This window comes from Brienomyrus brachyistius, chromosome 18 (genome assembly GCF_023856365.1).
Source record: "Brienomyrus brachyistius isolate T26 chromosome 18, BBRACH_0.4, whole genome shotgun sequence".
Classification (NCBI taxonomy): domain Eukaryota; kingdom Metazoa; phylum Chordata; class Actinopteri; order Osteoglossiformes; family Mormyridae; genus Brienomyrus; species Brienomyrus brachyistius.
The window spans coordinates 6453409-6467187 of record NC_064550.1 but is presented as its reverse complement, the minus strand read 5'-3'; the positions used below and the strand labels follow the sequence as shown (position 1 = coordinate 6467187).

General features: G+C 51.7%; 34 non-coding genes across 34 annotated transcripts; 17 read left to right on the top strand and 17 right to left on the bottom strand.

Annotated features, from left to right (window-relative positions):
• Positions 1-71: 71 nt before the first annotated feature.
• On the bottom strand, positions 72-143 carry trnae-cuc (transfer RNA glutamic acid (anticodon CUC)). Its single transcript has one exon. It is a non-coding gene; the product is annotated as a tRNA-Glu (tRNA).
• A 250-nt stretch (positions 144-393) lies between these two features.
• Positions 394-465, top strand: trnac-gca (transfer RNA cysteine (anticodon GCA)). The gene has a single exon. It is a non-coding gene; the product is annotated as a tRNA-Cys (tRNA).
• A 559-nt stretch (positions 466-1024) lies between these two features.
• On the bottom strand, positions 1025-1098 carry trnan-guu (transfer RNA asparagine (anticodon GUU)). The gene has a single exon. It is a non-coding gene; the product is annotated as a tRNA-Asn (tRNA).
• Positions 1099-1211: 113 nt separating this feature from the next.
• On the top strand, positions 1212-1284 carry trnak-cuu (transfer RNA lysine (anticodon CUU)). Its single transcript has one exon. It is a non-coding gene; the product is annotated as a tRNA-Lys (tRNA).
• A 391-nt stretch (positions 1285-1675) lies between these two features.
• Positions 1676-1747, bottom strand: trnae-cuc (transfer RNA glutamic acid (anticodon CUC)). The gene has a single exon. It is a non-coding gene; the product is annotated as a tRNA-Glu (tRNA).
• Positions 1748-1997: 250 nt separating this feature from the next.
• On the top strand, positions 1998-2069 carry trnac-gca (transfer RNA cysteine (anticodon GCA)). Its single transcript has one exon. It is a non-coding gene; the product is annotated as a tRNA-Cys (tRNA).
• A 559-nt stretch (positions 2070-2628) lies between these two features.
• On the bottom strand, positions 2629-2702 carry trnan-guu (transfer RNA asparagine (anticodon GUU)). Its single transcript has one exon. It is a non-coding gene; the product is annotated as a tRNA-Asn (tRNA).
• A 113-nt stretch (positions 2703-2815) lies between these two features.
• Positions 2816-2888, top strand: trnak-cuu (transfer RNA lysine (anticodon CUU)). The gene has a single exon. It is a non-coding gene; the product is annotated as a tRNA-Lys (tRNA).
• A 400-nt stretch (positions 2889-3288) lies between these two features.
• trnae-cuc (transfer RNA glutamic acid (anticodon CUC)) lies at positions 3289-3360 on the bottom strand. Its single transcript has one exon. It is a non-coding gene; the product is annotated as a tRNA-Glu (tRNA).
• A 250-nt stretch (positions 3361-3610) lies between these two features.
• trnac-gca (transfer RNA cysteine (anticodon GCA)) lies at positions 3611-3682 on the top strand. The gene has a single exon. It is a non-coding gene; the product is annotated as a tRNA-Cys (tRNA).
• A 559-nt stretch (positions 3683-4241) lies between these two features.
• trnan-guu (transfer RNA asparagine (anticodon GUU)) lies at positions 4242-4315 on the bottom strand. The gene has a single exon. It is a non-coding gene; the product is annotated as a tRNA-Asn (tRNA).
• A 113-nt stretch (positions 4316-4428) lies between these two features.
• trnak-cuu (transfer RNA lysine (anticodon CUU)) lies at positions 4429-4501 on the top strand. Its single transcript has one exon. It is a non-coding gene; the product is annotated as a tRNA-Lys (tRNA).
• Positions 4502-4893: 392 nt separating this feature from the next.
• Positions 4894-4965, bottom strand: trnae-cuc (transfer RNA glutamic acid (anticodon CUC)). The gene has a single exon. It is a non-coding gene; the product is annotated as a tRNA-Glu (tRNA).
• Positions 4966-5214: 249 nt separating this feature from the next.
• Positions 5215-5286, top strand: trnac-gca (transfer RNA cysteine (anticodon GCA)). The gene has a single exon. It is a non-coding gene; the product is annotated as a tRNA-Cys (tRNA).
• Positions 5287-5845: 559 nt separating this feature from the next.
• trnan-guu (transfer RNA asparagine (anticodon GUU)) lies at positions 5846-5919 on the bottom strand. The gene has a single exon. It is a non-coding gene; the product is annotated as a tRNA-Asn (tRNA).
• Positions 5920-6032: 113 nt separating this feature from the next.
• On the top strand, positions 6033-6105 carry trnak-cuu (transfer RNA lysine (anticodon CUU)). The gene has a single exon. It is a non-coding gene; the product is annotated as a tRNA-Lys (tRNA).
• Positions 6106-6503: 398 nt separating this feature from the next.
• On the bottom strand, positions 6504-6575 carry trnae-cuc (transfer RNA glutamic acid (anticodon CUC)). The gene has a single exon. It is a non-coding gene; the product is annotated as a tRNA-Glu (tRNA).
• A 250-nt stretch (positions 6576-6825) lies between these two features.
• trnac-gca (transfer RNA cysteine (anticodon GCA)) lies at positions 6826-6897 on the top strand. Its single transcript has one exon. It is a non-coding gene; the product is annotated as a tRNA-Cys (tRNA).
• A 559-nt stretch (positions 6898-7456) lies between these two features.
• trnan-guu (transfer RNA asparagine (anticodon GUU)) lies at positions 7457-7530 on the bottom strand. Its single transcript has one exon. It is a non-coding gene; the product is annotated as a tRNA-Asn (tRNA).
• A 113-nt stretch (positions 7531-7643) lies between these two features.
• On the top strand, positions 7644-7716 carry trnak-cuu (transfer RNA lysine (anticodon CUU)). The gene has a single exon. It is a non-coding gene; the product is annotated as a tRNA-Lys (tRNA).
• Positions 7717-8106: 390 nt separating this feature from the next.
• Positions 8107-8178, bottom strand: trnae-cuc (transfer RNA glutamic acid (anticodon CUC)). Its single transcript has one exon. It is a non-coding gene; the product is annotated as a tRNA-Glu (tRNA).
• Positions 8179-8428: 250 nt separating this feature from the next.
• Positions 8429-8500, top strand: trnac-gca (transfer RNA cysteine (anticodon GCA)). The gene has a single exon. It is a non-coding gene; the product is annotated as a tRNA-Cys (tRNA).
• Positions 8501-9059: 559 nt separating this feature from the next.
• Positions 9060-9133, bottom strand: trnan-guu (transfer RNA asparagine (anticodon GUU)). The gene has a single exon. It is a non-coding gene; the product is annotated as a tRNA-Asn (tRNA).
• A 113-nt stretch (positions 9134-9246) lies between these two features.
• On the top strand, positions 9247-9319 carry trnak-cuu (transfer RNA lysine (anticodon CUU)). Its single transcript has one exon. It is a non-coding gene; the product is annotated as a tRNA-Lys (tRNA).
• Positions 9320-9719: 400 nt separating this feature from the next.
• Positions 9720-9791, bottom strand: trnae-cuc (transfer RNA glutamic acid (anticodon CUC)). The gene has a single exon. It is a non-coding gene; the product is annotated as a tRNA-Glu (tRNA).
• Positions 9792-10041: 250 nt separating this feature from the next.
• On the top strand, positions 10042-10113 carry trnac-gca (transfer RNA cysteine (anticodon GCA)). Its single transcript has one exon. It is a non-coding gene; the product is annotated as a tRNA-Cys (tRNA).
• A 559-nt stretch (positions 10114-10672) lies between these two features.
• trnan-guu (transfer RNA asparagine (anticodon GUU)) lies at positions 10673-10746 on the bottom strand. Its single transcript has one exon. It is a non-coding gene; the product is annotated as a tRNA-Asn (tRNA).
• A 113-nt stretch (positions 10747-10859) lies between these two features.
• Positions 10860-10932, top strand: trnak-cuu (transfer RNA lysine (anticodon CUU)). The gene has a single exon. It is a non-coding gene; the product is annotated as a tRNA-Lys (tRNA).
• A 397-nt stretch (positions 10933-11329) lies between these two features.
• Positions 11330-11401, bottom strand: trnae-cuc (transfer RNA glutamic acid (anticodon CUC)). Its single transcript has one exon. It is a non-coding gene; the product is annotated as a tRNA-Glu (tRNA).
• Positions 11402-11651: 250 nt separating this feature from the next.
• trnac-gca (transfer RNA cysteine (anticodon GCA)) lies at positions 11652-11723 on the top strand. The gene has a single exon. It is a non-coding gene; the product is annotated as a tRNA-Cys (tRNA).
• A 559-nt stretch (positions 11724-12282) lies between these two features.
• Positions 12283-12356, bottom strand: trnan-guu (transfer RNA asparagine (anticodon GUU)). The gene has a single exon. It is a non-coding gene; the product is annotated as a tRNA-Asn (tRNA).
• Positions 12357-12469: 113 nt separating this feature from the next.
• Positions 12470-12542, top strand: trnak-cuu (transfer RNA lysine (anticodon CUU)). Its single transcript has one exon. It is a non-coding gene; the product is annotated as a tRNA-Lys (tRNA).
• A 393-nt stretch (positions 12543-12935) lies between these two features.
• On the bottom strand, positions 12936-13007 carry trnae-cuc (transfer RNA glutamic acid (anticodon CUC)). Its single transcript has one exon. It is a non-coding gene; the product is annotated as a tRNA-Glu (tRNA).
• Positions 13008-13257: 250 nt separating this feature from the next.
• Positions 13258-13329, top strand: trnac-gca (transfer RNA cysteine (anticodon GCA)). Its single transcript has one exon. It is a non-coding gene; the product is annotated as a tRNA-Cys (tRNA).
• The last annotated feature ends 450 nt before the right edge of the window (positions 13330-13779 follow it).

The window sequence follows — 13779 nt, the reverse complement described above, 5'->3', positions numbered from 1 at the left end:
AAGGGTCACAATGGGAAGTGCAGGGAGAGACAAAAAAAAAAAAAAAAAGAAGCCCAGAAAGACCCCCGGACTTCCCTGACCGGGAATCGAACCCGGGCCGTGGCGGTGAGAGCGCCAAATCCTGACCACTAGACCACCAGGGATCCCCCATGACAGTGCTTTGCGCCCTGTCATACAGAAATACTCACAGGTGCCCCTTCAGGTCAGACCTGGCAAAGCCTTCCGTCTTCAGGGCACATTTCGCCTATGTGCCGTACAGCACTGCCCTGTGTCTTAAAGGAGAAGTCGCTTTTTTTTTCATGACTGGGTTACAGCTTAATGCTGCATAAAGAGTAGCCACAGAGTGTGTCAAAGTGGCTTGTGTTTCCACCTCATCTCCTTTGCTCTGCCTGCGGGGGTATAGCTCAGTGGTAGAGCATTTGACTGCAGATCAAGAGGTCCTAGGTTCAAATCCTGGTGCCCCCTGCGCTGGTTTTCCTGAGTGCAGTTCAGGCTGTCCTTCTTTCTGCCAGTATGGCGTTCCTTGCTGGTCCCCTTTGCTTGATGTGAGTGCTGGCAACGTGAAAGAGTGCCAGAGTCTTCCCCCCCAGCACGGTGCACCAAAAGGTGCTACTGGGGACCCATCCGGCGCTATGAAATCTCCCCTCGACGTGCTACACCCCAGCTACGACACGCCCGGAAAGCATTCCGTCTGCGATGCTGTAGAAGTGCATGGCGCTGCGTTTTTTGTGCCATGTATACCACACGCAAATTTGTTGTTGTTTTAGCAGTTTTGGCGCAAGAGTGTTTTTTCCCAGAGACAAAGAAAGAAGAAAGACAAAGTATTTTAGTGCAAAATTGTTTTAGTTGATTCACAGCGATATTCTTTTTTCGAGAGGCAAACTATAAAGAAAGCAAAGAGACTAACAAGTCTGGTAAAACTCTGATATTGCATGCTAGGATAATAGAGAAATAATGCAACGCACCATAAAGGGAGACTGATGGAGAGATCATCCGCTTCAAGTCAGAGAGGAAAAAGAGAGCACGTCCTCGGGTGGGTTTGAACCACCAACCTCTCGGTTAACAGCCGAGCGCGCTAACCGATCGCGCCACGGAGACAGCGAGTACATGAGCACAGCTGTGCTTTATGGGGTTCGGAGTCAGAAGGCACTTCGCAGAGAAGAACCGGTTCAGAAAGTTGCCGGTCCAGAAGCCCCGACATCTGTGTGTTGGCCCGGCTAGCTCAGTCGGTAGAGCATGAGACTCTTAATCTCAGGGTCGTGGGTTCGAGCCCCACGCTGAGCGCTGTCTTCTTGGCGCTTAGAAGCCCATCACCCTCCGAGACGTGAACATGAAGAGTCACGCCGTCAATAAAACTTGATCGTGACTCACTCTGCCTTCTTGTGAGAGGCCAGATAGGACCCGTGGCCTGCGTGGTGAATGCGCTGTGTTCTCCCATGCAAGTGGATGTCCGTGCTGTCGTGCAGCTCACTTGAAAATGCCCTGCTGCTCATTATATTGGCCAGGAGTGAAAAACAGAAGGGTGAGAAGGTAGCTGAGGGCGCGACTGCACTGGGAATGCTGTGAGGGCCTCGTTCAGGTCCCGGAAGTCAGAAGCTGGCCGTAAGGGTCACAATGGGAAGTGCAGGGAGAGACAAAAAAAAAAAAAAAAAGAAGCCCAGAAAGACCCCCGGACTTCCCTGACCGGGAATCGAACCCGGGCCGTGGCGGTGAGAGCGCCAAATCCTGACCACTAGACCACCAGGGATCCCCCATGACAGTGCTTTGCGCCCTGTCATACAGAAATACTCACAGGTGCCCCTTCAGGTCAGACCTGGCAAAGCCTTCCGTCTTCAGGGCACATTTCGCCTATGTGCCGTACAGCACTGCCCTGTGTCTTAAAGGAGAAGTCGCTTTTTTTTTCATGACTGGGTTACAGCTTAATGCTGCATAAAGAGTAGCCACAGAGTGTGTCAAAGTGGCTTGTGTTTCCACCTCATCTCCTTTGCTCTGCCTGCGGGGGTATAGCTCAGTGGTAGAGCATTTGACTGCAGATCAAGAGGTCCTAGGTTCAAATCCTGGTGCCCCCTGCGCTGGTTTTCCTGAGTGCAGTTCAGGCTGTCCTTCTTTCTGCCAGTATGGCGTTCCTTGCTGGTCCCCTTTGCTTGATGTGAGTGCTGGCAACGTGAAAGAGTGCCAGAGTCTTCCCCCCCAGCACGGTGCACCAAAAGGTGCTACTGGGGACCCATCCGGCGCTATGAAATCTCCCCTCGACGTGCTACACCCCAGCTACGACACGCCCGGAAAGCATTCCGTCTGCGATGCTGTAGAAGTGCATGGCGCTGCGTTTTTTGTGCCATGTATACCACACGCAAATTTGTTGTTGTTTTAGCAGTTTTGGCGCAAGAGTGTTTTTTCCCAGAGACAAAGAAAGAAGAAAGACAAAGTATTTTAGTGCAAAATTGTTTTAGTTGATTCACAGCGATATTCTTTTTTCGAGAGGCAAACTATAAAGAAAGCAAAGAGACTAACAAGTCTGGTAAAACTCTGATATTGCATGCTAGGATAATAGAGAAATAATGCAACGCACCATAAAGGGAGACTGATGGAGAGATCATCCGCTTCAAGTCAGAGAGGAAAAAGAGAGCACGTCCTCGGGTGGGTTTGAACCACCAACCTCTCGGTTAACAGCCGAGCGCGCTAACCGATCGCGCCACGGAGACAGCGAGTACATGAGCACAGCTGTGCTTTATGGGGTTCGGAGTCAGAAGGCACTTCGCAGAGAAGAACCGGTTCAGAAAGTTGCCGGTCCAGAAGCCCCGACATCTGTGTGTTGGCCCGGCTAGCTCAGTTGGTAGAGCATGAGACTCTTAATCTCAGGGTCGTGGGTTCGAGCCCCACGCTGGGCGCTGTCTTCTTGGCGCTTAGAAGCCCATCACCCTCCGAGACGTGAACATGAAGAGTCACGCCGTCAATAAAACTTGATCGTGACTCACTCTGCCTTCTTGTGAGAGGCCAGATAGGACCCGTGGCCTGCGTGGTGAATGCGCTGTGTTCTCCCATGCAAGTGGATGTCCGTGCTGTCGTGCAGCTCACTTGAAAATGCCCTGCTGCTCATTATATTGGCCAGGAGTGAAAAACAGAAGGGTGAGAAGGTAGCTGAGGGCGCGACTGCACTGGGAATGCTGTGAGGGCCTCGTTCAGGTCCCGGAAGTCAGAAGCTGGCCGTAAGGGTCACAATGGGAAGTGCAGGGAGAGACAAAAAAAAAAAAAAAAAAAAAAAAAAGAAGCCCAGAAAGACCCCCGGACTTCCCTGACCGGGAATCGAACCCGGGCCGTGGCGGTGAGAGCGCCAAATCCTGACCACTAGACCACCAGGGATCCCCCATGACAGTGCTTTGCGCCCTGTCATACAGAAATACTCACAGGTGCCCCTTCAGGTCAGACCTGGCAAAGCCTTCCGTCTTCAGGGCACATTTCGCCTATGTGCCGTACAGCACTGCCCTGTGTCTTAAAGGAGAAGTCGCTTTTTTTTTCATGACTGGGTTACAGCTTAATGCTGCATAAAGAGTAGCCACAGAGTGTGTCAAAGTGGCTTGTGTTTCCACCTCATCTCCTTTGCTCTGCCTGCGGGGGTATAGCTCAGTGGTAGAGCATTTGACTGCAGATCAAGAGGTCCTAGGTTCAAATCCTGGTGCCCCCTGCGCTGGTTCTCCTGAGTGCCGTTCAGGCTGTCCTTCTTGCTGCCAGTATGGCGTTCCTTGCTGGTCCCCTTTGCTTGATGTGAGTGCTGGCAACGTGAAAGAGTGCCAGAGTCTTCCCCCCCAGCACGGTGCACCAAAAGGTGCTACTGGGGACCCATCCGGCGCTATGAAATCTCCCCTCGACGTGCTACACCCCAGCTACGACACGCCCGGAAAGCATTCCGTCTGCGATGCTGTAGAAGTGCATGGCGCTGCGTTTTTTGTGCCATGTATACCACACGCAAATTTGTTGTTGTTTTAGCAGTTTTGGCGCAAGAGTGTTTTTTCCCAGAGACAAAGAAAGAAGAAAGACAAAGTATTTTAGTGCAAAATTGTTTTAGTTGATTCACAGCGATATTCTTTTTTCGAGAGGCAAACTATAAAGAAAGCAAAGAGACTAACAAGACTGGTAAAACTCTGATATTGCATGCTAGGATAATAGAGAAATAATGCAACGCACCATAAAGGGAGACTGATGGAGAGATCATCCGCTTCAAGTCAGAGAGGAAAAAGAGAGCACGTCCTCGGGTGGATTTGAACCACCAACCTCTCGGTTAACAGCCGAGCGCGCTAACCGATCGCGCCACGGAGACAGCGAGTACATGAGCACAGCTCTGCTTTATGGGGTTCGGAGTCAGAAGGCACTTCGCAGAGAAGAACCGGTTCAGAAAGTTGCCGGTCCAGAAGCCCCGACATCTGTGTGTTGGCCCGCCTAGCTCAGTCGGTAGAGCATGAGACTCTTAATCTCAGGGTCGTGGGTTCGAGCCCCACGCTGGGCGCTGTCTTCTTGGCGCTTAGAAGCCCATCACCCTCCGAGACGTGAACATGAAGAGTCACGCCGTCAATAAAACTTGATCGTGACTCACTCTGCCTTCTTGTGAGAGGCCAGATAGGACCCGTGGCCTGCGTGGTGAATGCGCTGTGTTCTCCCATGCAAGTGGATGTCCGTGCTGTCGTGCAGCTCACTTGAAAATGCCCTGCTGCTCATTATATTGGCCAGGAGTGAAAAGCAGAAGGGTGAGAAGGTAGCTGAGGGCGCGACTGCACTGGGAATGCTGTGAGGGCCTCGTTCAGGTCCCGGAAGTCAGAAGCTGGCCGTAAGGGTCACAATGGGAAGTGCAGGGAGAGACAAAAAAAAAAAAAAAAAAATAGCCCAGAAAGACCCCTGGACTTCCCTGACCGGGAATCGAACCCGGGCCGTGGCGGTGAGAGCGCCAAATCCTGACCACTAGACCACCAGGGATCCCCCATGACAGTGCTTTGCGCCCTGTCATACAGAAATACTCACAGGTGCCCCTTCAGGTCAGACCTGGCAAAGCCTTCCGTCTTCAGGGCACATTTCGCCTATGTGCCGTACAGCACTGCCCTGTGTCTTAAAGGAGAAGTCGCTTTTTTTTCATGACTGGGTTACAGCTTAATGCTGCATAAAGAGTAGCCACAGAGTGTGTCAAAGTGGCTTGTGTTTCCACCTCATCTCCTTTGCTCTGCCTGCGGGGGTATAGCTCAGTGGTAGAGCATTTGACTGCAGATCAAGAGGTCCTAGGTTCAAATCCTGGTGCCCCCTGCGCTGGTTCTCCTGAGTGCCGTTCAGGCTGTCCTTCTTGCTGCCAGTATGGCGTTCCTTGCTGGTCCCCTTTGCTTGATGTGAGTGCTGGCAACGTGAAAGAGTGCCAGAGTCTTCCCCCCCAGCACGGTGCACCAAAAGGTGCTACTGGGGACCCATCCGGCGCTATGAAATCTCCCCTCGACGTGCTACACCCCAGCTACGACACGCCCGGAAAGCATTCCGTCTGCGATGCTGTAGAAGTGCATGGCGCTGCGTTTTTTGTGCCATGTATACCACACGCAAATTTGTTGTTGTTTTAGCAGTTTTGGCGCAAGAGTGTTTTTTCCCAGAGACAAAGAAAGAAGAAAGACAAAGTATTTTAGTGCAAAATTGTTTTAGTTGATTCACAGCGATATTCTTTTTTTGAGAGGCAAACTATAAAGAAAGCAAAGAGACTAACAAGTCTGGTAAAACTCTGATATTGCATGCTAGGATAATAGAGAAATAATGCAACGCACCATAAAGGGAGACTGATGGAGAGATCATCCGCTTCAAGTCAGAGAGGAAAAAGAGAGCACGTCCTCGGGTGGGTTTGAACCACCAACCTCTCGGTTAACAGCCTAGCGCGCTAACCGATCGCGCCACGGAGACAGCGAGTATATGAGCACAGCTGTGCTTTATGGGGTTCGGAGTCAGAAGGCACTTCGCAGAGAAGAACCGGTTCAGAAAGTTGCCGGTCCAGAAGCCCCGACATCTGTGTGTTGGCCCGGCTAGCTCAGTCGGTAGAGCATGAGACTCTTAATCTCAGGGTCGTGGGTTCGAGCCCCACGCTGGGCGCTGTCTTCTTGGCGCTTAGAAGCCCATCACCCTCCGAGACGTGAACATGAAGAGTCACGCCGTCAATAAAACTTGATCGTGACTCACTCTGCCTTCTTGTGAGAGGCCAGATAGGACCCGTGGCCTGCGTGGTGAATGCGCTGTGTTCTCCCATGCAAGTGGATGTCCGTGCTGTCGTGCAGCTCACTTGAAAATGCCCTGCTGCTCATTATATTGGCCAGGAGTGAAAAACAGAAGGGTGAGAAGGTAGCTGAGGGCGCGACTGCACTGGGAATGCTGTGAGGGCCTCGTTCAGGTCCCGGAAGTCAGAAGCTGGCCGTAAGGGTCACAATGGGAAGTGCAGGGAGAGACAAAAAAAAAAAAAAAAAAAAAAAAGAAGCCCAGAAAGACCCCCGGACTTCCCTGACCGGGAATCGAACCCGGGCCGTGGCGGTGAGAGCGCCAAATCCTGACCACTAGACCACCAGGGATCCCCCATGACAGTGCTTTGCGCCCTGTCATACAGAAATACTCACAGGTGCCCCTTCAGGTCAGACCTGGCAAAGCCTTCCGTCTTCAGGGCACATTTCGCCTATGTGCCGTACAGCACTGCCCTGTGTCTTAAAGGAGAAGTCGCTTTTTTTTTCATGACTGGGTTACAGCTTAATGCTGCATAAAGAGTAGCCACAGAGTGTGTCAAAGTGGCTTGTGTTTCCACCTCATCTCCTTTGCTCTGCCTGCGGGGGTATAGCTCAGTGGTAGAGCATTTGACTGCAGATCAAGAGGTCCTAGGTTCAAATCCTGGTGCCCCCTGCGCTGGTTCTCCTGAGTGCCGTTCAGGCTGTCCTTCTTGCTGCCAGTATGGCGTTCCTTGCTGGTCCCCTTTGCTTGATGTGAGTGCTGGCAACGTGAAAGAGTGCCAGAGTCTTCCCCCCCAGCACGGTGCACCAAAAGGTGCTACTGGGGACCCATCCGGCGCTATGAAATCTCCCCTCGACGTGCTACACCCCAGCTACGACACGCCCGGAAAGCATTCCGTCTGCGATGCTGTAGAAGTGCATGGCGCTGCGTTTTTTGTGCCATGTATACCACACGCAAATTTGTTGTTGTTTTAGCAGTTTTGGCGCAAGAGTGTTTTTTCCCAGAGACAAAGAAAGAAGAAAGACAAAGTATTTTAGTGCAAAATTGTTTTAGTTGATTCACAGCGATATTCTTTTTTCGAGAGGCAAACTATAAAGAAAGCAAAGAGACTAACAAGTCTGGTAAAACTCTGATATTGCATGCTAGGATAATAGAGAAATAATGCAACGCACCATAAAGGGAGACTGATGGAGAGATCATCCGCTTCAAGTCAGAGAGGAAAAAGAGAGCACGTCCTCGGGTGGGTTTGAACCACCAACCTCTCGGTTAACAGCCGAGCGCGCTAACCGATCGCGCCACGGAGACAGCGAGTACATGAGCACAGCTGTGCTTTATGGGGTTCAGAGTCAGAAGGCACTTCGCAGAGAAGAACCGGTTCAGAAAGTTGCCGGTCCAGAAGCCCCGACATCTGTGTGTTGGCCCGGCTAGCTCAGTCGGTAGAGCATGAGACTCTTAATCTCAGGGTCGTGGGTTCGAGCCCCACGCTGGGCGCTGTCTTCTTGGCGCTTAGAAGCCCATCACCCTCCGAGACGTGAACATGAAGAGTCACGCCGTCAATAAAACTTGATCGTGACTCACTCTGCCTTCTTGTGAGAGGCCAGATAGGACCCGTGGCCTGCGTGGTGAATGCGCTGTGTTCTCCCATGCAAGTGGATGTCCGTGCTGTCGTGCAGCTCACTTGAAAATGCCCTGCTGCTCATTATATTGGCCAGGAGTGAAAAACAGAAGGGTGAGAAGGTAGCTGAGGGCGCGACTGCACTGGGAATGCTGTGAGGGCCTCGTTCAGGTCCCGGAAGTCAGAAGCTGGCCGTAAGGGTCACAATGGGAAGTGCAGGGAGAGACAAAAAAAAAAAAAAAAGAAGCCCAGAAAGACCCCCGGACTTCCCTGACCGGGAATCGAACCCGGGCCGTGGCGGTGAGAGCGCCAAATCCTGACCACTAGACCACCAGGGATCCCCCATGACAGTGCTTTGCGCCCTGTCATACAGAAATACTCACAGGTGCCCCTTCAGGTCAGACCTGGCAAAGCCTTCCGTCTTCAGGGCACATTTCGCCTATGTGCCGTACAGCACTGCCCTGTGTCTTAAAGGAGAAGTCGCTTTTTTTTTCATGACTGGGTTACAGCTTAATGCTGCATAAAGAGTAGCCACAGAGTGTGTCAAAGTGGCTTGTGTTTCCACCTCATCTCCTTTGCTCTGCCTGCGGGGGTATAGCTCAGTGGTAGAGCATTTGACTGCAGATCAAGAGGTCCTAGGTTCAAATCCTGGTGCCCCCTGCGCTGGTTCTCCTGAGTGCCGTTCAGGCTGTGCTTCTTGCTGCCAGTATGGCGTTCCTTGCTGGTCCCCTTTGCTTGATGTGAGTGCTGGCAACGTGAAAGAGTGCCAGAGTCTTCCCCCCCAGCACGGTGCACCAAAAGGTGCTACTGGGGACCCATCCGGCGCTATGAAATCTCCCCTCGACGTGCTACACCCCAGCTACGACACGCCCGGAAAGCATTCCGTCTGCGATGCTGTAGAAGTGCATGGCGCTGCGTTTTTTGTGCCATGTATACCACACGCAAATTTGTTGTTGTTTTAGCAGTTTTGGCGCAAGAGTGTTTTTTCCCAGAGACAAAGAAAGAAGAAAGACAAAGTATTTTAGTGCAAAATTGTTTTAGTTGATTCACAGCGATATTCTTTTTTTGAGAGGCAAACTATAAAGAAAGCAAAGAGACTAACAAGTCTGGTAAAACTCTGATATTGCATGCTAGGATAATAGAGAAATAATGCAACGCACCATAAAGGGAGACTGATGGAGAGATCATCCGCTTCAAGTCAGAGAGGAAAAAGAGAGCACGCCCCCGGGTGGGTTTGAACCACCAACCTCTCGGTTAACAGCCGAGCGCGCTAACCGATCGCGCCACGGAGACAGCGAGTACATGAGCACAGCTGTGCTTTATGGGGTTCGGAGTCAGAAGGCACTTCGCAGAGAAGAACCGGTTCAGAAAGTTGCCGGTCCAGAAGCCCTGACATCTGTGTGTTGGCCCAGCTAGCTCAGTCGGTAGAGCATGAGACTCTTAATCTCAGGGTCGTGGGTTCGAGCCCCACGCTGGGCGCTGTCTTCTTGGCGCTTAGAAGCCCATCACCCTCCGAGACGTGAACATGAAGAGTCACGCCGTCAATAAAACTTGATCGTGACTCACTCTGCCTTCTTGTGAGAGGCCAGATAGGACCCGTGGCCTGCGTGGTGAATGCGCTGTGTTCTCCCATGCAAGTGGATGTCCGTGCTGTCGTGCAGCTCACTTGAAAATGCCCTGCTGCTCATTATATTGGCCAGGAGTGAAAAACAGAAGGGTGAGAAGGTAGCTGAGGGCGCGACTGCACTGGGAATGCTGTGAGGGCCTCGTTCAGGTCCCGGAAGTCAGAAGCTGGCCGTAAGGGTCACAATGGGAAGTGCAGGGAGAGACAAAAAAAAAAAAAAAAAAAAAAAAAAGAAGCCCAGAAAGACCCCCGGACTTCCCTGACCGGGAATCGAACCCGGGCCGTGGCGGTGAGAGCGCCAAATCCTGACCACTAGACCACCAGGGATCCCCCATGACAGTGCTTTGCGCCCTGTCATACAGAAATACTCACAGGTGCCCCTTCAGGTCAGACCTGGCAAAGCCTTCCGTCTTCAGGGCACATTTCGCCTATGTGCCGTACAGCACTGCCCTGTGTCTTAAAGGAGAAGTCGCTTTTTTTTTCATGACTGGGTTACAGCTTAATGCTGCATAAAGAGTAGCCACAGAGTGTGTCAAAGTGGCTTGTGTTTCCACCTCATCTCCTTTGCTCTGCCTGCGGGGGTATAGCTCAGTGGTAGAGCATTTGACTGCAGATCAAGAGGTCCTAGGTTCAAATCCTGGTGCCCCCTGCGCTGGTTCTCCTGAGTGCCGTTCAGGCTGTCCTTCTTGCTGCCAGTATGGCGTTCCTTGCTGGTCCCCTTTGCTTGATGTGAGTGCTGGCAACGTGAAAGAGTGCCAGAGTCTTCCCCCCCAGCACGGTGCACCAAAAGGTGCTACTGGGGACCCATCCGGCGCTATGAAATCTCCCCTCGACGTGCTACACCCCAGCTACGACACGCCCGGAAAGCATTCCGTCTGCGATGCTGTAGAAGTGCATGGCGCTGCGTTTTTTGTGCCATGTATACCACACGCAAATTTGTTGTTGTTTTAGCAGTTTTGGCGCAAGAGTGTTTTTTCCCAGAGACAAAGAAAGAAGAAAGACAAAGTATTTTAGTGCAAAATTGTTTTAGTTGATTCACAGCGATATTCTTTTTTTGAGAGGCAAACTATAAAGAAAGCAAAGAGACTAACAAGTCTGGTAAAACTCTGATATTGCATGCTAGGATAATAGAGAAATAATGCAACGCACCATAAAGGGAGACTGATGGAGAGATCATCCGCTTCAAGTCAGAGAGGAAAAAGAGAGCACGTCCTCGGGTGGGTTTGAACCACCAACCTCTCGGTTAACAGCCGAGCGCGCTAACCGATCGCGCCACGGAGACAGCGAGTACATGAGCACAGCTGTGCTTTATGGGGTTCGGAGTCAGAAGGCACTTCGCAGAGAAGAACCGGTTCAGAAAGTTGCCGGTCCAGAAGCCCCGACATCTGTGTGTTGGCCCGGCTAGCTCAGTCGGTAGAGCATGAGACTCTTAATCTCAGGGTCGTGGGTTCGAGCCCCACGCTGGGTGCTGTCTTCTTGGCGCTTAGAAGCCCATCACCCTCCGAGACGTGAACATGAAGAGTCACGCCGTCAATAAAACTTGATCATGACTCACTCTGCCTTCTTGTGAGAGGCCAGATAGGACCCGTGGCCTGCGTGGTGAATGCGCTGTGTTCTCCCATGCAAGTGGATGTCCGTGCTGTCGTGCAGCTCACTTGAAAATGCCCTGCTGCTCATTATATTGGCCAGGAGTGAAAAACAGAAGGGTGAGAAGGTAGCTGAGGGCGCGACTGCACTGGGAATGCTGTGAGGGCCTCGTTCAGGTCCCGGAAGTCAGAAGCTGGCCGTAAGGGTCACAATGGGAAGTGCAGGGAGAGACAAAAAAAAAAAAAAAAAAAAAAAGAAGCCCAGAAAGACCCCCGGACTTCCCTGACCGGGAATCGAACCCGGGCCGTGGCGGTGAGAGCGCCAAATCCTGACCACTAGACCACCAGGGATCCCCCATGATACTGCTTTGCGCCCTGTCATACAGAAATACTCACAGGTGCCCCTTCAGGTCAGACCTGGCAAAGCCTTCCGTCTTCAGGGCACATTTCGCCTATGTGCCGTACAGCACTGCCCTGTGTCTTAAAGGAGAAGTCGCTTTTTTTTTCATGACTGGGTTACAGCTTAATGCTGCATAAAGAGTAGCCACAGAGTGTGTCAAAGTGGCTTGTGTTTCCACCTCATCTCCTTTGCTCTGCCTGCGGGGGTATAGCTCAGTGGTAGAGCATTTGACTGCAGATCAAGAGGTCCTAGGTTCAAATCCTGGTGCCCCCTGCGCTGGTTCTCCTGAGTGCCATTCAGGCTGTGCTTCTTGCTGCCAGTATGGCGTTCCTTGCTGGTCCCCTTTGCTTGATGTGAGTGCTGGCAACGTGAAAGAGTGCCAGAGTCTTCCCCCCCAGCACGGTGCACCAAAAGGTGCTACTGGGGACCCATCCGGCGCTATGAAATCTCCCCTCGACGTGCTACACCCCAGCTACGACACGCCCGGAAAGCATTCCGTCTGCGATGCTGTAGAAGTGCATGGCGCTGCGTTTTTTGTGCGATGTATACCACACGCAAATTTGTTGTTGTTTTAGCAGTTTTGGCGCAAGAGTGTTTTTTCCCAGAGACAAAGAAAGAAGAAAGACAAAGTATTTTAGTGCAAAATTGTTTTAGTTGATTCACAGCGATATTCTTTTTTTGAGAGGCAAACTATAAAGAAAGCAAAGAGACTAACAAGTCTGGTAAAACTCTGATATTGCATGCTAGGATAATAGAGAAATAATGCAACGCACCATAAAGGGAGACTGATGGAGAGATCATCCGCTTCAAGTCAGAGAGGAAAAAGAGAGCACGTCCTCGGGTGGGTTTGAACCACCAACCTCTCGGTTAACAGCCGAGAGCGCTAACCGATCGCGCCACGGAGACAGCGAGTACATGAGCACAGCTGTGCTTTATGGGGTTCGGAGTCAGAAGGCACTTCGCAGAGAAGAACCGGTTCAGAAAGTTGCCGGTCCAGAAGCCCCGACATCTGTGTGTTGGCCCGGCTAGCTCAGTCGGTAGAGCATGAGACTCTTAATCTCATGGTCGTGGGTTCGAGCCCCACGCTGGGTGCTGTCTTCTTGGCGCTTAGAAGCCCATCACCCTCCGAGACGTGAACATGAAGAGTCACGCCGTCAATAAAACTTGATCGTGACTCACTCTGCCTTCTTGTGAGAGGCCAGATAGGACCCGTGGCCTGCGTGGTGAATGCGCTGTGTTCTCCCATGCAAGTGCATGTCCGTGCTGTCGTGCAGCTCACTTGAAAATGCCCTGCTGCTCATTATATTGGCCAGGAGTGAAAAACAGAAGGGTGAGAAGGTAGCTGAGGGCGCGACTGCACTGGGAATGCTGTGAGGGCCTCGTTCAGGTCCCGGAAGTCAGAAGCTGGCCGTAAGGGTCACAATGGGAAGTGCAGGGAGAGACAAAAAAAAAAAAAAAAAAAGAAGCCCAGAAAGACCCCCGGACTTCCCTGACCGGGAATCGAACCCGGGCCGTGGCGGTGAGAGCGCCAAATCCTGACCACTAGACCACCAGGGATCCCCCATGACAGTGCTTTGCGCCCTGTCTTACAGAAATACTCACAGGTGCCCCTTCAGGTCAGACCTGGCAAAGCCTTCCGTCTTCAGGGCACATTTCGCCTATGTGCCGTACAGCACTGCCCTGTGTCTTAAAGGAGAAGTCGCTTTTTTTTTCATGACTGGGTTACAGCTTAATGCTGCATAAAGAGTAGCCACAGAGTGTGTCAAAGTGGCTTGTGTTTCCACCTCATCTCCTTTGCTCTGCCTGCGGGGGTATAGCTCAGTGGTAGAGCATTTGACTGCAGATCAAGAGGTCCTAGGTTCAAATCCTGGTGCCCCCTGCGCTGGTTCTCCTGAGTGCCGTTCAGGCTGTGCTTCTTGCTGCCAGTATGGCGTTCCTTGCTGGTCCCCTTTGCTTGATGTGAGTGCTGGCAACGTGAAAGAGTGCCAGAGTCTTCCCCCCCAGCACGGTGCACCAAAAGGTGCTACTGGGGACCCATCCGGCGCTATGAAATCTCCCCTCGACGTGCTACACCCCAGCTACGACACGCCCGGAAAGCATTCCGTCTGCGATGCTGTAGAAGTGCATGGCGCTGCGTTTTTTGTGCCATGTATACCACACGCAAATTTGTTGTTGTTTTAGCAGTTTTGGCGCAAGAGTGTTTTTTCCCAGAGACAAAGAAAGAAGAAAGACAAAGTATTTTAGTGCAAAATTGTTTTAGTTGATTCACAGCGATATTCTTTTTTTGAGAGGCAAACTATAAAGAAAGCAAAGAGACTAACAAGTCTGG